The sequence below is a fragment of the Balearica regulorum genome, chromosome 20 (genome assembly GCF_011004875.1).
Source record: "Balearica regulorum gibbericeps isolate bBalReg1 chromosome 20, bBalReg1.pri, whole genome shotgun sequence".
Classification (NCBI taxonomy): domain Eukaryota; kingdom Metazoa; phylum Chordata; class Aves; order Gruiformes; family Gruidae; genus Balearica; species Balearica regulorum.
This window is the reverse complement of record NC_046203.1, coordinates 2,038,492-2,058,694: the sequence shown is the minus strand read 5'-3', so window position 1 is coordinate 2,058,694 and position 20,203 is coordinate 2,038,492.

Sequence of the window (20,203 nt, the reverse complement as noted above, 5' to 3'; positions counted from 1 at the left end):
CGGACAGAAAGAGGAGCCAGCAGCCTTTTATTCTGGGGCCCACTTGCAAACATTTTCTAAAAGACCGATAAATAATTAATAGCCGTTATAAGCATATTGCAGACACGAGGAGTTTTTGCTGCAGATGGTCATAAGGACGTTGTCAGCGAGTTATCGACTGGAGGGCTACGCGATCCATCGTCATCGACTGGCCCTTTATTAAGACATCTATTCATTAACTCTTTACGGACAACGAGCAGAACGTTAATATTAAACAGAATGACTGCAACCCCCCAAAACAGTTGAGCTTTGCTTTTTGGAGGCAAGGTCGTGTCCTGAGTAGAAACAGAGGCAGGAGGGGTGGAGGGGCAGCTGGTCAAACCGTTCCCAAACCCCAGCTCAGAGCTGGGACCCGGAGCCTCCGACTCCCTCCCCGTGCGCCAGGCGCCGTCGCAAGGCAGGTAAAGCCGGTGTATCTTTACCGAATCAATTCCCCTTCACTTCACTTTGTCTCTGTAGAAGCAGACATCTTGTTCCATCAGTAGTACTAAATATATCCTGCGCTGGGTGGGAACCAAATGTTTTCAGAGGTATTTCCAAAGCCCAGAGGAAGGATCTGCCCTACCACTGTGCATACTGGTTGCTACTGGTTTTCCCCCCAGGCTCACTAATTACCACGGGGTGGGTCTGCATGGTGCCTGGGGATGCTCATTGCTGGTGAAGGAGCTAAAGGAGTGCTCAGGACGGTTCCTTCCCGGAGAGCAAGAAGACATTGATGATTTATTTCACTCTCCCTCTAAGGTGATTATGTACCTAGGCAGTCTTAAAATGTGTATTTCTTTTCTCCGGCAGACCAGAACAGCCTCTTTGGTTTCAGTCTAGCAAATAAATATGTATTTACACACTTTATTAAGATGGGTATTACTTTCCCAGAAGACTGGCATAACTCTTCTGCACTGGTATTTTATGTAAAACTGTATTTGCACATTAGTTTGAAATATATATGACAGGCTAGATGGACCACAGCAGCCTTGGCAACCACTGAGCGCAACTCGAGGAGCTACGTGTGAGGACACATGCGTGAATGTGGGTATAGATGATGCACGCAGCTTCCTCGGGACGCGTACATGGCACCCACAGCTACAGCTCTGCTGTAGGAGGAGGAAAAGTCCTTACCATGCTTTTACCTTTCCTAAAAATGTAAAAAATTCAGCATTAAAATGTCAAGCCAGCTCCAAAGCTGAGGATAGCAGGTAAAACTTCGGGGAGAGGCCACCAAATACGTTGCCAACGGGTATAATTTGGCATTTGAGTCTTCTGGATCATCAGTGCTGACTCTGGCGAGGGCGTGCGGAGGGACGGTCCCTGCCCCACGCGCTGCAACTTCCAACCAGCTAAAGCAGGCGGAGTGGAAGAGAGGAGGGAGCTTTGTCCATCCTCAAGGGCCGTGGGAGGCAGGAAAAGCACGTTTTCGTGCTGTTTCACACGCGTAATCAAGCATCCAGCAGTAAAAATGTGGCTGGATTAACCCGATGCGGCAGCAGTCTATAGTATATTAATTCTCACATAATTTCGTAAAGCTGCTTAACTGCGAGCCTCAATGCATTTAACACATAGTAGTAGGTAACAGCAATTAATTTTAAAAGCCTCCAGCAATTCAGGCGCAGGCGGGACGGGGGCTGTCGTGGTGCGCGGGTGTCCGTGCGAGCTGCTCACCCAGCCCTGCCCCGAGCCAGGGGAGCAGAGCGATGCAGCCGGGCTGTGCCGCAGCTCCGCTGCAGTGACACGGCAGGCTCGGAGTATCCGAAATCTAATCGAGCATAAAAACAGCGGATTTGAGCTTTCCCCAAGGGAAGTTTAATAAGGAACAATCATCAGCCAAATGGACTTTGAAGAAAAGCAAAGTGCAGGAAGGAGAGGTGGCTCCGGTGAGTGTGCAACACCCCAGCGTGGGTGTGAAATGGCTTAATGCTAGGTGGGGACAGGGGAAAGCCAAGGTGAAATGTGGAAGGGTTTGGGAGCTGGGAGTGGGCTCAGCTCCCGGGTATTCTCCCTGTTGCTCTGCCGAAGGAGCCAGAGGTGACCTCAGATGGGGCTCTAGGTGCAACGCTTTAAGAAATGGGCTCTACCTGCGTTGGCTGCTTACCCTGAGATGCCTTGAACTGGCTGTTGACAGTGTTTGGAGGACACAGGTCCTACTGACATCCCTTTTCTTACTCCTAGCAACTGTCAGCGCTTGAATTTCAGCCCAGGTTTGTTAGACCTGAGTCTGCACAACCCCTTCGTCACTGAGCCGTGTCCCTCCATCCCCTCGTCCCAACACCGCGCTGGCTCTGTTCAGCAAACATTTCCATGTATGCCTGACACTAAGCAATGACTGTTCCTGCTGGCTTTAAGGGAACTATCTAATCTCCTTTAAATTAAGCATATGATTGGGTTTTGGATAGATTGGGGCCTTGGGCCTTAATGTCTTTATGCCCCACTTTCTCAATCTGCAAAATAGTAATTATCTACTTCATGGGGCTAAATTAATTTCCCATATTTCACTGATGCTCATTTTGGCAATACGCAGGTTGCCATTCTCCCAGAGATTGCAATTTGCATGCTGCTCAGCAAATTATGTATTATATATCCATACACACATGCGCACCCATACACAAATCCAAGCCTCAGGGAAAAAAACCTAAACGCCACGATGGCCGAGACAGGATGCAAGCAATAACAGTAAGGATAACAAAAATGCAATTCAGGGATTCAAAGGATTTAGTGAATAGAGAATAGGCTGAGTTGCATAAAAAGAAGGTAAGAAACTCAACTGAGTTAAGAAGTAATGGAAAGAATAATGAATATAAACAGAATGGAAGAGCTTAATTAAGAATTAACTTGTTTCAAGTACATCTTGGGAGAGCTGACGGTGGCCAGTGCAGAGAATGAGAAATGAAACGGGAAATGCTTTTTTAACCCCTTCGTGAACATCGGGGAAAAGGAACAGCAAAAGAAGTTTGTGGGGAAAAATCCGGCACGGCTATGGCTCCGCTTTGCAGGATGTGAAGGGGTGTGGGTTTGGGGACAAGTTGACAAATGTTACATTTTATTTGATTTTTAAACATGAAATGGAGAAGGAAAAAGAAAATCCTTTCCTAAAATTACCCCAGAGATGCCCCTTTGCATCTTGATAGAATAACCCTGCTGGTCCCCAGGACTAGGAACACGTAACGTGGTAGGACTTGGAAGAGGTTTTGCTTCTGCACCTGCCACTTGTACGTTCCTTGTTTGCATTGGGCTGCAAACAAGAAAAGATTACATGAGGGATGATGCACTGGCGCAGAAATGTTGGACAGATTAAATCTTGTTTCAGTGTGGCTCGCTATCGTGTCTCGGCACAGCGTTGTCGAATGATAAGGTTTGAAAGGCTGCGAGCTGGAGCAAGCTGGTTCAGTAATGTTCATTAAGATAAAATCAAAGACAGGCTCCTGTGCTCTGTTTTCCAGAAGGACTCATTCCATAAAAAGGTAAATAAAAAAACCAAACCTCCCAATAAACCACCAGACCCTGAGTAATCCTCATGGGAAACTGGGGGCTTTGACATCATGGTTTTCATTTTCTTCTGCCACAGTCTTTGCAGAGAGAAAGGACAGCTGAGAGACCAGAAGGGAAAAGAGAAGTCAAAAAGTTACTGAGCAGCATCAGCTTGGTTAAGTCTGATTCCAATGCATTGACTCTGCTCAGCTCCCTGGGGAATGAAGGAATGAAAGGAAAGAAGGAAGAAAAGCAAAATAATTGAAAGGAGTAATTCAATTTGGGAAGAATTATTCTCCTAATGATTTATGGCTTCATTAATGACTGATTGAACAAATGATTTTTTTTTTTTTTACTTACTAGAATTAAGGCAGCTGGCTGAAAGGTTATTGGATGTCACAGCAACAGAGACTCATTTGTCTCCATTTAAATACTTAATGATCTCTATCTTTCCCCTCCTCGATCGATAGGCTCTAGAAGCGCTCTGTGTGTCACAAACTTTCTTGGCTTCACAAAAATGTGACCTGGTGCTCTGAGTGGGCGTTCGGTAAGGAGACGTAGCTGAGAGCCTCTCTGCAGAGGTCGTGTCACCTTGCAATGTCCCCATCCCCATCCCTGGGTACCGCTGTCCCGGGGGCTGCCCCAGGGCTCTGCCCCCCAGCAGAAAGTCATTCCCCCCCATGCTCCTGTTTCACTTCTCTCTTCAAGAGTCCTCTAGTGCTGGGGGGGTCTGTTTGAATTAAGCCGTTCACCTTTGAGTGATCCCACTGGTCCTGGCTCTGATGGGAGCATCTACCCCAGCTAAGAGCTCATGCTCTTATTTACCACCGCAGACATGAATGTATTTTTCCTCTAACGCACCTGAAACCCTCGTGCTGTTGCATTCAGCAAGTTCGGTGGCGAGGCCCGTGCTGTGCTCATGGCGAGGGGCCGTATGCAGGGACCGAAGGCAGCACTCACCTCTGCGTGTCTCTAGCTACGTAGCCCTATAGGGGTGTGTGCCTGTATAAATAAGCACGTAGAAGATGTATGCATGCATGTATATTTTTTCATATTTGAATGCATATCCATATAATTCTTTGGTGTTTTATGCATCGATATTAGAAGTAAACACAATAAATGCAGACTTAGACCAGTTCACAGGGCACACATCAACATGAAAATCTCCCAGTTGCAAAACCCCTGTGGGCACGAGCCTATTGCGTTAGCAAAGCGATTGAAAATTCATTTTCTATCATTCAGCACTCCGGTGCCTCCAGGCTCGGCAGCGCCCGAGTCAGGCACGTGTCCTTCAACTCTCTTCGATTAAACAGCCTCCTACAGTTCAGGCCCTGTTAAATGGTCTCAGAACTGCTTAGTGCCATAATTGGGATTTCTCTGCCCGGTGCTGCTGGCAGATGTGCCGGGCTGGGGCTGTACCGGGGCCACCTGGCTCGAGCGTGGACCAAAACGTACCACGTCAGGTCATGAAAACCAAGGTGGGGTCTTGGGAAGGGAGTGCAGGAGCAGAAGCAGGGGAACAAACAGATCCCTTCATCCAAAGATGCACTTATTAAATGTAAATCCAGCCCGGAGTCTCTTTGGTCAGGGTTTGGTGGTGCAGTGGGGCTGGTACAGGGGAGCGGGTGCTGCAGCAGCATCCTTCCAGCTGGGCATTTTTTTAATTGCCTACAATAATGAAGGTCAAACCGCCTGTCAGTCACAGCGTCGTTTCCCTTAGTTTAGCAGTAAGATCGGAGAGCTGAGCCACGGCGTGACCCTGTTGCTATTGCATATGAGCTCCATACAGCTGACATGCAAACATATTTAAGATTTTTTTTTTTTGTCTATTTGCAGGAGCAGTATCAATTTGCAAGGATGAGCTTAATTAACATAACTCATTACTTTCCCATGCGTAACTTATGTCAAATGAACACCTCCTTTGAAGGGACTATAAGGGGAAAATTGCTTGGCCCATGTGTGTACGTATGACCGCTGTTGTGATATAATAGCAAAGGTATATTCTTTCCACCTATAAAATGGGAAAATTGCCTTCTGCTAAGCAGAGAGAGAGCTTGTGTGGGGGCTGAATAAAAAAGTCTTTGGCAAAGATTGGGTTTTTTTCACCATAGACACGGGTTTGGGAGCGTCGCTGCAGCCTGCACGTTCATGGCAAATACAACCTGGTTTTTAGGGGAAGAAATGCAGAAAATTTTTCCCTTGCTGAAGAAAAGTTGAAAAGTTGGACACTTCTAACTCAAACTTTTCTTTTTTTCAGGTTGACCCCTTCTTTTTGAAAATAACAGATTATTATTCCATCGTATTGCTAATACCAACAACTGAAGACTAGTTTTGGATCAGGAGCAGAATCGCCACCTCTGAGCCACCCCGTACATCCCAGGTGCTGCCTGTTGGTCATAAAGGAGGAACCTGTTGCCCGTCACCTCCCCACGCGTGGTATTTCATGTCCATTTTGCCATTTGGAAACTTAAAAATAACGCCCCAGCCGCAGAGGCGAGGGCAGGGGCACCGGCTGGTGCCGACACGGGCGCCGTCGGATGCTTTCGGGGGATATTGAGAAAAGCAGTCAGCGGTTTCTGACGTGTGGTGTCAACTGTGCTCACTTTCTCCTTGCAGAGGCTGCTTGCTTTCTTACGTGGTACACATCAAGAGGGCTATTATAAGTCATTGGGTTAGTTGCTGCTTCTTTTTTTTTCTGAAAATCGGCTCCTACACCTCGAAATTGCTGCCTGAACACTGGGTTACAGCAAAAACTAGTAATCTTGATCAGCCCTGATATAAAATGACAACTGGGGGTATCGGTGGGCACACTTCATTTGTTCTGTCAAACATCATAAACAATTTGAAGGATTTTTTTTCTTTTTTTTTACCTTAACAAAGTGGCAGCAGCGCGTGTCAGGTCACCCTGCGTTGAAAACCGGAGGGGGCTCGGCCAGGGAACTGGTTGGAAATCAAGGTGTTTAAAGCCAAAAAGGAAGGGTGGCTTGGGACCTCTGCACATCTCAATGCTCCAGCTATTTTCCCTGCAGATTTTTGGGGTGAGGGCTGCCACCATCCCAGCGCTGAGCTACCAGCGGGCTGGCAGCAGGGGTGCACTCGATAAACTGCCAAGCTGAGCATCCCTGTAAGGATGGAGGGGAAAAACAGTGAAGGTCTTGCTTTCCTTTAAGTGGTCACAACTCATTTTATTAGTGCTCCAAAAATATAAAAATATTTGTACAAGTGATTTTTGGCTTTTTTGTCCCCGAGGAAATGTGAGGAAAGGAAAAACGTCGGCGATGGGCACTTGTGCCACGTTGGGGTGCAGCTGCGGAGCGGGGCTGTGTGTGCGGGCTGGGAGGGCACAAACCCCCCTGTCCTCGGGGGCTTTACCCTTTCTCGGATTTTTTTTTTTTCTTTCTTTACTGTTTTTCAGCCATCAGGTGGGCCTGCAATCCTGAAGCATGCAAGGAGGTGTCCTCCTGGGTTTTGCTTGGAGAAAAGGAGTTTTTCTGACAAATTCTGACAGCAGCAGGAGCAGGTCACGCTGCCAGAAGGATGATGGGCTCCAGCATGTTCAGCCTGAGCCCCCCAGGAGAGCAACGGAGGGAGGTGAATGGCGCTGCATGGCACTCTGATTTTATTTTTTTTTGCCAGCTAAATTAAGCATGGATTTGATACAGGAGCACTGTAAAGGGCTTGGGCACCGCTCCTGATGCGGGTCCAGGAGCAAGCTCTTATTAATTCAAGCGGCAGGGATGGAGATGCAGCACCGCTGAGCCCGTGGCTCCCTGCCAGCTCTTCAGCCGTGCTGGCCGGCTCTGAGACAAGCCCTTCAGAAATGCCCTTGACTTCCTCGCCTCAACCAGCGGCAACGGGTCGCGGTGTCCGGTTCTGCGCCGCCGGTCGTGCTGGAGGGTCGGTGCTCATCCCTGCCGCAGCCAGCCCCGGCCGGTGACACCCACCTGGCCTCGCTGCAAAACACAACAGGCTTGCTTAGCTATGGGGATGTCTTTTCAATTAAAACAGTCTCCCCCTCCCTTTGCTCTAGGTCTCAGTGGAGCCTTGGAAATGTTTCTGCACTTAACATTGCGTGTAATTACAGTCTGGCTGTCTCAGAAAGCAGCCCTTGATGTACTTAGCCACATCACCTTCTGATTTTCAAGGCAGCACTTACTGGGCAGGAGAGGAGGAGAGACAGGAATTATCCAAGTCTTGTGGGACCTGTGCCTCATGTTCAATTTTATTTATTTATTTATTTTTATATCCTCCATTAGGCTGGAGCGTGGATGTGTGGGATGACGCAGCACCGGGCACCACAAAGTGTCCCCTGAGTCACAGCGTTTGGTGGCACAGCCATGGTTCCAGCTAGCCCTCGCCGGCCCTCTGGGGACCTGCCCTCCCAAAGGAGAGCCCTGCCTGCTGCAAACAGCCTTTGCTGGATTTTGCTGCTAGCACCAGCGAGGAGAAATGCCGGCGAATAGGGTCTTTGGGGAGGAAGTTTCAGATTTTGATCCATGAGCCAAATTAAAAGATTATTTTTCCCCTCAATAAACAAATTCCCTCTTCCCCTTCCTGCCAGCCGAGACATCTGCTCCTCTGAAAAGAGCTTGCACCACAGAGAAATACCTCCTACCGCGTGTCCTACTGTCCTTTCTGCCTGTTTTGATTTGCATCTTTTATATTTTTCTTTGGATTATGCTAGTCAGACTCTTTGCTTAGATGTGGTAGCAGTGCCGGGGGTTTTTATATTACGAAATGCTGTTAACCTTTTGCTGTTATTTGTCTTATGCGTCCCCATGTGCTACGGCTACCTCTTTTGTTATCGGAGAGGGAATCCTATCGGACCGCTATCAAACGCTGTGTGTGAATGGAGCGGGGCGGAGGGAGGGCTCCGCGCTCCGGAGCGGTAACGAGCAGCTGTGTCCGTCTGCAGTCCTGGAGGTTAATGCCTGAAGCTTTTAAACCCGAAGAGATCAGAAATGCTACGAGAGCCGGGTTTAACAGGCAACCGAGCGCCCAGCCCGAGACTCGAGAGGCAGGCTTGAAAGGAGACAAACCGACTGCTTTATATTTGCGTTGCCATCCCCTGGCGAGCGGGGTGCTCGGAGCCAGCTCTGGCTGTCTGCACGAGTTTGTTGTGGTCGCGGGGTCCCCTGCCCATCGCTCACCCACGCCGGCAGCAGCTCAGGGTGCCCCAGGGGCCGGTCCAGACCCGGCAGCTTCTTTAACCACGCGATTAACCTCCAGACGTTCTGGAAGTGCAGAACTGACTTTATTCTGACAACCCCGATACCCTCCAGGGCTGCGGGACACGTCTTCTATCAAAACGATTCATCCCTGCAGACGGCCTCTCTGCCGCAGCGGCCAGCAAAGCCCCGGGCTGGGGGGGCCATGTGTCAGCGTCCCTGTCCTTGCCGCGGGCTGGCACCCCCCGCCTGGCTCTGGGACGGGGCTGAGCTTTGGGGCCCCCCCGGACAGCACTGCCTGATGGAGAGAAGAGCGTTTCCATCCCCGGCCCTTCCTCCGGGCTGGGTGCTCGTCCCTGGCAGCACCCATGAGCAGCACCTGGTCTTTATTTTAGACTGCTGATTTTTGTCAAGGGAAAAGGTGATGCTGACCAACGAAAACTGAACTTTTATTTCAGTCCAAGTTTTCCAGCTCCTCTCTCAAGCCCTCGAAAAGGTCCCTAATGACTTATTCTCCCCTCCTGGGCTCTCTGTCCTTTTCCCAGACAAGAAAACCAAGAGAAACCCCCCGAGCTTGGACCAGACCCACTGTGTGAAAACCCATTGTGTTTTGGGGGAGCATCGAGTTGGTGCGGAAAGGAATTTCCCAATGGGAGGGCGTGAGGGTACATTTATGCTGTCGGGGGACCGCGGCTGGTCGGAGCTCTGTCTTTCCCCAAGGAGAGCAGCGAGAAGCGGCAGCTCCTGCTCCGGGCAGCCCCGTGCCCTCCCGCTGCCCCTCTCCATCCCTGCTTGGGCAGATGGAAGGCAGCAGCTTTTTAATTATTAAAATTAGTGCATCCTTGAAAACACGTAGCATGCTTTTGGCTCTGCAAATCATTGCTTTTGTGAGAGAGGAGCAGTAATAAAATTAACCGACAGAGAGGAATAAACAAGTGGCACAGATGTAAATATTATATAATCTGCATTTCCTAAAATATCCCCGGCTTGGCATCAGAACTTGGATTCAGAAGAGAACCAGAGCAAAGATGCTGATAGAAAACAAATAATAATAACAGGCAAATAGTAATTAATCATTCTGTGTACGGGTATTAATGTTTGGCAAGCTCCTTGCCAAACACTCAAGGTGCTTTACATCCCCTCGGGCTCCCCTTGCTGCTGGCTCGGGCGGACGGCGGGTGTCTCTGGGAGAAGCAGGGAAACTGAGGCAGACGGGCAGCCTTGCCGGCAGTGCCGGAGGGCCAGCCTGCCACCCGGGCTCCGATTTCTGCGAGGTGCTGATTACCTGCCACCAGCACTGGGTTTTTGGCAGAGGCATTACTGAGTACACCACCAGGTTCGTATTTGGGGCTGGAGGAGATTTTTAGTGCGTGCAAAGTGGTGTAAGTCCTTTGAAGCCAACAGAGGTGGATCCCGGCATGTGCGGGGAGCCCGTCCAGCCCTCCGGTGTGGCTGAGGACCCCCAGCTGATGTTTGCTTCCAGGGAACCCCTTGCCACATCGGTGCTGGCAAATATCCTGTCCTGCTTTTCCTCTTCACAGATTCCCTCGGCAATCTTATGTTTTAATGGTCAAATTAGTGCCAGGTGAGATCCCATACCTGAAGTCCGGCAGTGACTTCAGAGCAGCAGCGCGCTCTGCCCGGGGCCGCTCCAGCCCTGCACTGATGTCCCCGTTTATCAGCGCATCGATCGTTGCTGCTCCCCGGAACCGCCTGCCTGGGGAAGCCGCGATGCTCGCGGCCGCCGTCACGAGCATCAGGGCAAAACACTTGCAGGAGTGACACTCCGTGCGCGACCGCCTGCCGTGGTGGGGCTCAGCCTGGGAAAAGGGAGTTTCTTTGGCTCATGGGGGTTTGTTGCTATTTGTCTGTTTGGGAAAACACAGAGGACGGTTACACCAAACTGCAGAGACCAGACACAACTCGGTGCACGGTCATCGGTGGGTGAAACCAGCTGGTTTTAAGGGGAAGCTCTCCTCGGAGCACGAGGCTTTCTGCTTGCAGCTTGGAAATCCAGAGCGGTATCTGTCGTAACGTGACAATCCCTCTTTAATGTCCCATGTCTGAAGTCACATTGGAGAGACGTGTCCCATCTGGTGAGTCACAGCCTCCTGCTGTCACTCGGTTACCTGCAGGGCCTCTGCAGGAGGAGTGATGACTAACCCACGCAGAGTGACACATCACAGGGAAATGTAAATATTGTCTTTTATTTTTTGCCTTCTGAAGCCTCCAGAAGAAAATTATTTTTGTTTCAGTTTGAAAACACGAGCCAGCGTGGCGTTTTCTGCCGTGGCTGGGAGAGCAGATGGGTCAGCCCTTCCAGAGCAGGCGGCAATGGGGAGATGCTGCTGCTTCCCATGGGGGTCCCTGGCCGCCCTCCTGCCCCCCATCCTGCTGGAAAAGCCGTTCGCAAGAGCACCCAGCTCCGGCTTTGTGCTCCGCAGCGCATCTTCTGCCACCCTGCCTGCGAGTGATGCCGGCCACGCTGCCTGGACCCGGGATCGATATCCCAGGAGATCAGCTCTGGCCCTTCTGCACAACAGGGATTCACAACAGCGCTGATCAAAAGCCCTTCCTCAACCTGGGAGACAGCGATCGATGGGAAATTACCTGATTGCTCCAGCAGGAAGGGGCTGCTGCAGGTGGATGAGCTCATTCCCTGCTCAGCGGTGATATCAAAAGGGGTCTGGTCCCAGCTGGCCCCATCCTCCTTTTTTTCTTTTTAATCAGACTTCAGATCGTTCCTATTCCAAGAGGACAGCGGGTGCACGGGTGGGCACAGCCGCCCCCACGCCGCGGTTGATGCTCTCCTCTCATCTCGGTGCTCCACCGGCACGGGGGACGTGGGGCAGAGAGGGCAGAGAGGGAGAGGTCAGGCCATGGAGCATCACTGCGGGGATGTGGCTCCCGTCCCTTCCCGGTGCTCCTTCCTCCGTAACCTCACCCGCACCGTGTACAGGGTAAATGGAGGCGGCACTCATCACTGCCACACCGAGGACGGTCCTCACGGCAGCGGGGACATGTTTCCCAGGGCCTGCCTTATCGATGTGTATCACTCACATCCCGCAGGCTCTATTCAAAACCAGAACTAAAGCCAGGCACGTGTGTCAATGGTTTAAATATGAGTTCAGTCTCGTGTTAGACATATAATCGCTGCACATGAAATAGGTGAAAGACCGTGTTCCCCCAAGGCACAGCCTTTATCATACGCAGCCTACTAGCATTTAGCATCAGAGGGAAGGTGAAATCAAAAGAATAAAAATAAGTAAATGATTATAGAGAAAATAAAATCTTTTGCAAAATTGTTCCAATTACCTTTGAAGTTTCAGCCAGAAATGCTATTTCCTTCTGGATTATTACTGTTTTGAAGAAGAAAAAAAAAAATCTGTATTCTCCACAAACCAGGTTGCTGCTGTACTTTTTATAAATGCCTGCCATCTCATCAGTGCTACATTAAACCAACATTTCGAATTCAAACCAACTATGTGAGTGGATAAATGTAGTAGTAATGGCAGGAATTAGAAAGCAGGGCACAGGATTGAGGCAGCAATGATTTACGAGACCCAGGCAGGAGCAATCAAAGGCATCAGATCACTTCTTTGCTGCCCTGTGTGCATCTATTTGCATTTTATTCCTGATGGTTGGATTTTAAAGCTCAATTCTCACCCAACTGGCAAATAGATGCTGCTCTTTTTGTGTTCTTAGCCAAACTAAAATCATTAGGAAATGGGCGAGGAGACTGGAATCGCTCCCTTCCTGGGCTGTCGGGGTGTTATGCCCGTGCCCATCGCAGAGAAGCAGCAAGATGTGCTGGGCTGATCTCCTGGCCCAGGTGCTGATCCCGCTGAGCACCCCAATACACCACAGAGTAAGGATCCCACGGTCAGCGATGCTCATTCACGCTCCCTGTCACCATCACCCGTGTCCCATCCCGGTGGGCATTCCCCAGCCCCCTGATCCTGTCGGTGCCAAGCTGCTGCCACCGCCCAGCGCCGGCCATCCTCCCCCCGTCCCCTCCCGCCTTCCCGGGGGGGTTTCCCGTGCTGCCTCCACCAGACCGGTGTGTGCCCACAGTGCTGATGATAGTGGCTGGAAATCCCACTCCAGCATCCCTCCCCCCGGGCCCAGCAGCCATGGTGATGGGCTTGGGACCACTCTAAAGGGGGAAGGGGCTGCAGGAGCCCACAGCCTCTCCGGGCACCGCGGTGGGAAGGAGCTGCTGGGAAAGGGGCTCTTTTTGACTCTCCCACAGCTCTGGGGAGCCCGGGGTTCTCCCCGGGGGCTTCTGTGAGTCAATCTGTGAGTGCTGGACTTGTTTCTGGGGCAGCAGGCGGAGCTGAGCTGTGCCTGCGGGAAGGGGGAAAGCCAGGGCTGCGCCGGACTCCTCCATACGTATAAAAGGCCGATGGCCGGTGGGTGTAAATCAACCGCATGCCGTTGGCTCCCTGGGGTTGTTATGGCGATGTGCCGCTGTGTGTAAAACCCGATCAATAGACTTTGTGGGAAGATACTAAATGAATGTGTGCGACCCTGATGGCCTCGTGCCGGTGGCTGTGACCGGCGGCGAGATGTGCTTTCCTGCCAGCGACTGCTGAACTGCGGCCGGCTCTGGGGTGGGGGATACGGGAACTGCTGAAGGATGGGAAGGATGCGAGTACCAGGGCTGTGCAGTTACGGCGGAGCCCCGGGGGTTCGTGCCTGCTCCCTGCCGCGGGGACGGTCCCTCTGCAGCTCCACGCCGCAGGCATCCGTCTTTCAGAGCCCCTTCGTTACGGAGGCGAAGCAAAATCCCGCATTACCTTCTTGTTATCTGCCATAATAGAAAATAGAAATCCTGGCTCGGGGTCGAGTCGCAGGATGATCTGCGGGGTTGCTCAGCTTTTCTTTCAGCTCTGAGCATTTTGGAGTTTCATGCTCTAGTTTGGCTGAGCTCTTGCCTGATCGGTACCTTCAGCTTCAGCCAATAACTGATTTCTACAAGTGCCTTGACTGAGCTCACCTTGTCACAAACCTCTCTGCTCCCTCAGTTCATCAATATGGGGGGAAATCGATAGCGAGCACTTAAACCTCCCTCTACCTCGACTGCTCAGTTGTCTTTGTCAGAAAAATAAAATAATATTAAAATAAAATAAAATATAAAAATTAAATTAAAATATAAAATTTAAAATATAAAAATAAATTAAAATATATAAAAAATTAAATTAAATTAAACCCAGCAACGCTTTCCTTTGCCAGACTCCACAGGCGCTCGGTCCTGGCATGGTCCCACCGATGCCCAGGGGACCCTCTGTGGATAACGCTGGCTTGGCTGAGTGGTGGTGGATCACAGACCTGATTTGCTCTGTGCCCTTGGACCCTGCCTCCTCCCTGGTCTGCTGGACCCCCTTCACGTCCAGACCCCTGCCTCTGTCCCTCGCTGGACTCAGCAAACGCTGCTGCGAGGACTCGCCATCCCGATACTCATTCTTGTTCGGCGTATTCAACACAACTTTCTCCTTAATCAGGAGGGGACCGTTTGGGTGTTTGCAATACATGGCACGTCCACTTCTTGGTGCAAAATGCCTTTCACCTTGTGAGATGTTTAGATAGCTGAAGTGAGCAGGAGGGACGGGGTTTGTTTTCCATCCCCCCCACCGCTTCAAGCTTCCTTTTCATGCAGGGGCAGAAGCCAGTATTTGTTCTTCAGGCTCTCTCATGCTCCTGCATGCATTTCAGCCAGCTCTTCCCTTTGCCTGCAAACAAGAGGAAAGCGACTGCTGTCCCCGTCCTTCCCCTCCATCCCCTCTCATCTTCCACCTCATTTCAACAGCTTGAAATTTAAACAAACAGTCAGGTTTTTGCACTTGACTCTGCCACTCCTCCAGGGGCTGAAATGATGCTACAGCGACCAGCTTTGCTTCATCCTCTGATGTTGCTGCAGCCACAAGATGCAAAACCCAAAGCAAGCTAACCAAATTAACCACACAGGCATTTCTCTGCTTGCCGATGTCCCCGTCCCTGGTATTGAAGAGCAGGGATGAGAGCTGAGAGCTGAGAGGGGCAATCTGCCCCTCGCCACTACCCCGGCCCCTCGCCTCTGCCCGGAGCTCTGCCGGGATGCCCATCTCTTCCCTGCAATCACCTAACACACCTCCTTGGCCTTTCCCCTTGCTTTCAACCTCCTAATGCCTGTCCCACCTCCACCACTCACATCTACAGGTCAGGTCTGCAGTCTCACGGCGTTAGAAACTTCAGAAGGTCCCCGCATTTCAAAGGGCCGGTGGGGAGGAACGCGAGATGCCCTCCCTGTAGGCAGTCTTTGAGCTCCAGGGATCAGTGGTGAACCACCCAAGGATGTGAACTCAGCCTTCGGCTCTGTCACTCGCTCCCTTTGAGAAGTAAGAGCGAGGGGAAATATTTAACTGTGGATATAGCTGTACATCAGACAGCCCTTGATGTCGCTTACAGACCAGGGTATTTCAGTTCAGAGAGACACTAAGCTACCCACTTCTGCTGCCATGCATATGGGAAAAAAGACGTCGCAGGGATTTCTCCTCCAAAATGCCTCAGAACAAATGTTCTGATTGGTACCAGCAGTGCCAATTCCCCATGAAAGTGGGAGGACTTCCACATTCAAAATGCGGAGACAATTAAAAATGTCTTCCCCACCCCCCCCAAAAAAAAAAAAGGCAAATATATTCTTTCACCTGCCACACTCATCAGTGGAATCCATCCTCATTTGCAGGCACGAGGAAATCCATCACACGGTTCTAATTTACAGTGCTCAGCGGTTTTGCAGGAGATGGAGACAGCAGCAGACACAGGAAGGTTGTTTAATCGGTTGCTGGAGAAGGCTCTCATTTCCCTCCCGGCTCTCACACACGTGAGCAGGAGCTGTGAGAGACGCGGGACCTTGAATACCAAAGCAGAACTTGAGACGGGTTATGTAGGCACTTGTCCGGGAGTAATGAGGACGAAGGTGCAGTAATGGGAGCCTTTGTGTCTAATAAAGGGAAATTTATTCAGAAGGCTCCCGGAAAGTCAGGCCACGACAATATCAACCTCAACTATTTGCTTCCTGATCCGAATCTCTAAGTGACAGGAAAAAAATTACACCCCCTCACCATCCTGCAGAAACGAATGTAACTGGGGACAGCAGTGATAAAACACACGCGGAAAAACCGTGGTGGGCACTGCTCGACGGAGCTGGCAGGTCCCATGCCGGTCCCACATCCAGATTTGCAGCGACAGAGGAACAAAAGGAGCTCGAGGTCAGGGTCTTTCACAGAGCGCCACATCCGTTGGTTGGGTTTTGGGGTTTTTTTGGTTTTCCTCCTTTTTTGGATGCAAAACATCGACAGTATGGAGGGTGTCTGCTTGATACATGAAGGGAGCAGGAGCGGCACGGTGGGGGGCTGCCGTGGGGCTGCTCACAGCCAGCCCGCTCCAAACCCCCCAGAGAACAGAGCCTTCCTCCGGGGCAGCCAGCGAGATGCTGCATCTCCCCGAAGCAGAAAGTGCCCCCAAAGGACGACCTGCTCTGCACCTCCCTTCCTAAACTCCCACCAGCCTCAATTCTTCATCCCTTAATCCAGCGCAGCCGCGGCGGCGGTAGCGGTTATGCTGAACACGTTGCTGGACAAAGCCTTACGATTTGTGCTGAATCACAGATGCTCCAGCTAGGAGCGAGGGATTAGGTCATGCCTCCAGAATTAGAGCATGCCAGCGGTGGCTGAGGCGATGCCGACCCCCTCCCTGCCTGCTCGGCTCTCGTAAGGGATCGATGTTTTCTTTCAGATGGGCAAGCAGCTTTTGCACCAGGTTTTTTGCTCTGTGCTTAAAGCATGACCCAGCACACTCCTGAAGAACAGCAGATGAATATGTATCGTGCCTTTTCTGTGGGTACTTTTAATGCAATTTTGCTGACGAGTTCTTAAATCTATTTTTATTGCTGCTGAAGTGCCTTACTATGCTTTAACGTAAGTGCAAAACTGGCCGGGTTTCATGTCCCTTCGCTGTCCCCGCTCCCAGGTCGGAGGGAAGAGCCGTGCCCGGAGTGGTTTTCAGTGCTCCCCCGGCACGAACCGACGGTGCGATGTTGGTTACACACTTAAATCTGTGTGAAATAAAACCTGTCAGGGGGAAGACGTCTGGCTTGAAAAGACTTTTCACAGCAAACGGAAGGAAATAAAGGGCAGGCAGATCTGTCAGAAGCATAAATGTTTAAGCAATTCTTGCTTAACTCGGCAAATCTTTCTCAGATAGAAAGTTTGCAATTATTACCTGGATCAAGACAGCTTAATTAAGCAATTAGGATGTAAAGTTAACAGCCCTTGCAGAATGAGTTGCAATGCTTTAATTTCAGAATTGCTCGTGCATGTAGCAGAACAACGGTTTGGGAAAAGACAACTTTTTTTTCTTTTTCTTCCCCCAAACCAAAACCACCATCAAATTAATGGGGATAGGTCACGTCCTCAGTCACTGCCAGGGATTTTGCCTGAATCGGGATGCAGTAGATCACTGAATAAAGCCCTGTCCTCAGCCTTGCACCAGCCAGGAACGATGGCTCCTTGGAGAGCCCGCTGAAGACAAGACTTCTCTCAGACCAGCTTAAAGTCCCTCCTGTGGCTTCCCTGGAACCGCACAAGTAAACAAGCCAGTGAGATGGCTCCAGGGAGTAATGTGCTGGTCCACCTCCAAAACCCGCTGAAATGGGGCTGCAGCTTTCTAATGATTTTCAGCCAGCACCAAACCACATTTGGAAGGGGCAGCCAGGGTCAGGAGTTGAGAGGCACAGGACACAGAGGCTGGACATCTGCCTCATTTGCGTCCTTTCTCCATCTCTTTAGGGAGATCATGGACATTTTGGCAGCAGAAACACCCCTGCATCAGAGCGTCATGAAATCCAGCGGAAAGGAAATGGCATGTGCAAGTTCCCCACCTCCACCTTGACGGACCTGACTTGCTGTCCTATGAGTAGAACATCTTGATGTCATGGCCAGCAGTACTACACGGCACAGCTCCTCTTTCTGTGGGTTTGGGGAAAGCCAGCATTTCACAGAGTAAGCCTACCAGGTTTGTAAGCTCCTTAACCTCCATCTCCGGTGACCTAGAAACACCACAGCTCCTTTGGTGTCCCATGTGCTCACGTCCTCCCCTGCCCACGGATGGATCTGACAGCTCCTGATGCTCGGAAGACAGGCTAAGCCTGAGGCTGAGCTGAAGGAGTGTAACATGACTGAGGAAAGAATAAAGCTGAGTGATTTTTGACTTGGGTCATAAAATCTTTATGGTAAGTAAGACGAACCCCTTGAGGCTTGAAATTGTAAAGCTCTGGTTCCAGGCTGTTGGTCCTGGAAATTAAATTCCCATTCTGCAGTCTCAGATGTGCCTTACGCAATATTCAGTGGTACCATTCAAGAGCAAGAAGCGATGCTCGCCAGCCTACATCCCACCATGACCACCAGGAGGTAAGGTCAGGGGCTTGCGTGGTCCAGCTTTCGCTGCTCCGGAGCAAACCTGAAAGAAATTACAGGTTTGGAGCTCACAGGGAAAATTATCAGGGAAGTGCTGCACTCTGAGAATAGGGATATTTGTCCACTACTTCCACTCCTGAAGTTAATAGCATGAATCCTCCAACACATCCATCTAAATGTGGGCTCCAGCTTGGACCCTGGCCAATGCTCGTGGTGCTTTCGTTGCTTGGATGGGTTTTGGGGTTGGCCTCTGTCTTTTGGGGTCTGATCCAATGGCAGCTGAAGTCAATGGGAATCTTGCTAAGGACAATTATGCACACAGTAGATGAGCAGAAGAATGAGAAAGGAAATGGGATTCCATTTCAGCATATTAATTTAAACTGCTCCCTTGGGGCTGTCCCTTTAAGGAAGTCTAAAATTGTATTTAAAGACTGCAGGCACAAAACACAGCTTTTTCTTAATATCTTTGGGTAATTAAAATCTGGCAGTGGGGGAGGATTAGCACAGGTTATATATAGTATTTCAATTTAAACTTCTTCTGATCCCTTGAAGTTTCTACTCATTATTTTTTTAACAAACTTTAATCAAGCTACCATAGATCTGCAAATTAGACCTAGCGAGGTCCAGCTCATGTGAGACACTGCTGACATGTTTGATTTGGAAGATGATGGGTTGATGAGCTGTGTAGGCTGAGGATCTGGCCAGAAACACACAGATGTGGGAAAACTGATCTTGACTGGTATTAATGTTTCAAAAACAGTAGAGACAAGGCTGAATTAGCTGAGATTTCAAGCCAGAGATGCCCAGACATGGTCCTGCCCAAGAGCCATGCCCAGGGCCCGGTCCAGACCCGAAGCAGGGTTGTGCTTCCCCATTGTGGGAACAGAGCCAAGTGACTGACCCCAGAGCTGGACCATCACAAAGTGCAGAGATTTGGACAGGAGGAAGCCAGATTTTAAGCAGAAAATTCAGGACTTCAGTAAACGGCAGTGCAGCTCAGAAGCACGACCAAGAGCCTGCAAAAATAGCTCGTGAAGTGACCATCCTGTTGGTTACAAGAACAGGAGGCTGGTCCTCAGTCACGCTGCAATGGATGCACACCCAAGGGATGCCCAGAGACTGGTGTGCTCCAGGACGGGGCGATGCAGCAGCATCCCCAACCTCACCGTTTCCACTGGCCTTACTCACATGGGAAAGAACAGCCCTGAATTCAGCAGGTAATGATGAAGACTCTTTAGGCTCCCCTGACAGAAAGCCACTTTAATAATCTATAAGACAGGGTTGATGGAATAGGAAAAAAGCCAACTGCAGCACAGCAACCCAAATCAATGCTCGATAGCAGCTCATTGTTTGTTTCCTCCAAGAGTTCTACAGGACGACTCCTTCCTCACAGCTCCATCTCGCCTTGAAAATGCCACAGACGTTGTACGTAGGGAAATTTGAAATAAAACACTCAGATGCCCATTGGCTACCTCGGGGGGACACCACCACATACATTTATTTATCATTGGACATTCCAGCTAGAAATAAAATATCAGTTGTAATTTGTCATGCTGAAAATTTTTTATTCGCCAGTCCCCCTCCTTCTGCCCATCAACAAAAGTGGGTGGAAGTCAAAATTGCTGAGCAAAAAATATAATGTATGTACATAAGGAGAGGAAGCAAACGACTGGGATTACAATTTATTGCAGAGACCGTAGGCGGCGTATGTGATGATTGCACACAAGGAAATTGCCAGAGATGCAGATATTTTGCAGAGCTTCTTATTTACTTTCTTTCTTACGTTGCAAGTAAATAAGATATTCAATAAGAGTTGGCAATTTTCTCACATGCAGCCTCCAAACGGCTCTCTATTTTTGACGATGACTAGCAATTCCGACATTTTGCCTTAAAAAACAACACACACAAAAAACCACCCCATCTCCCACAGTTTATATTTTCCTAATGGAAAAGGTTTATTCTGGTAAGAAATTACCCTTCAATTGCAAAAACTATTTGATTACTTAAAAAAATCACTACTGCACACGCTGAGCCATACCGATGTGTGGCATTGTATCGCTGAATTACCCCAGCTCTTTTGGA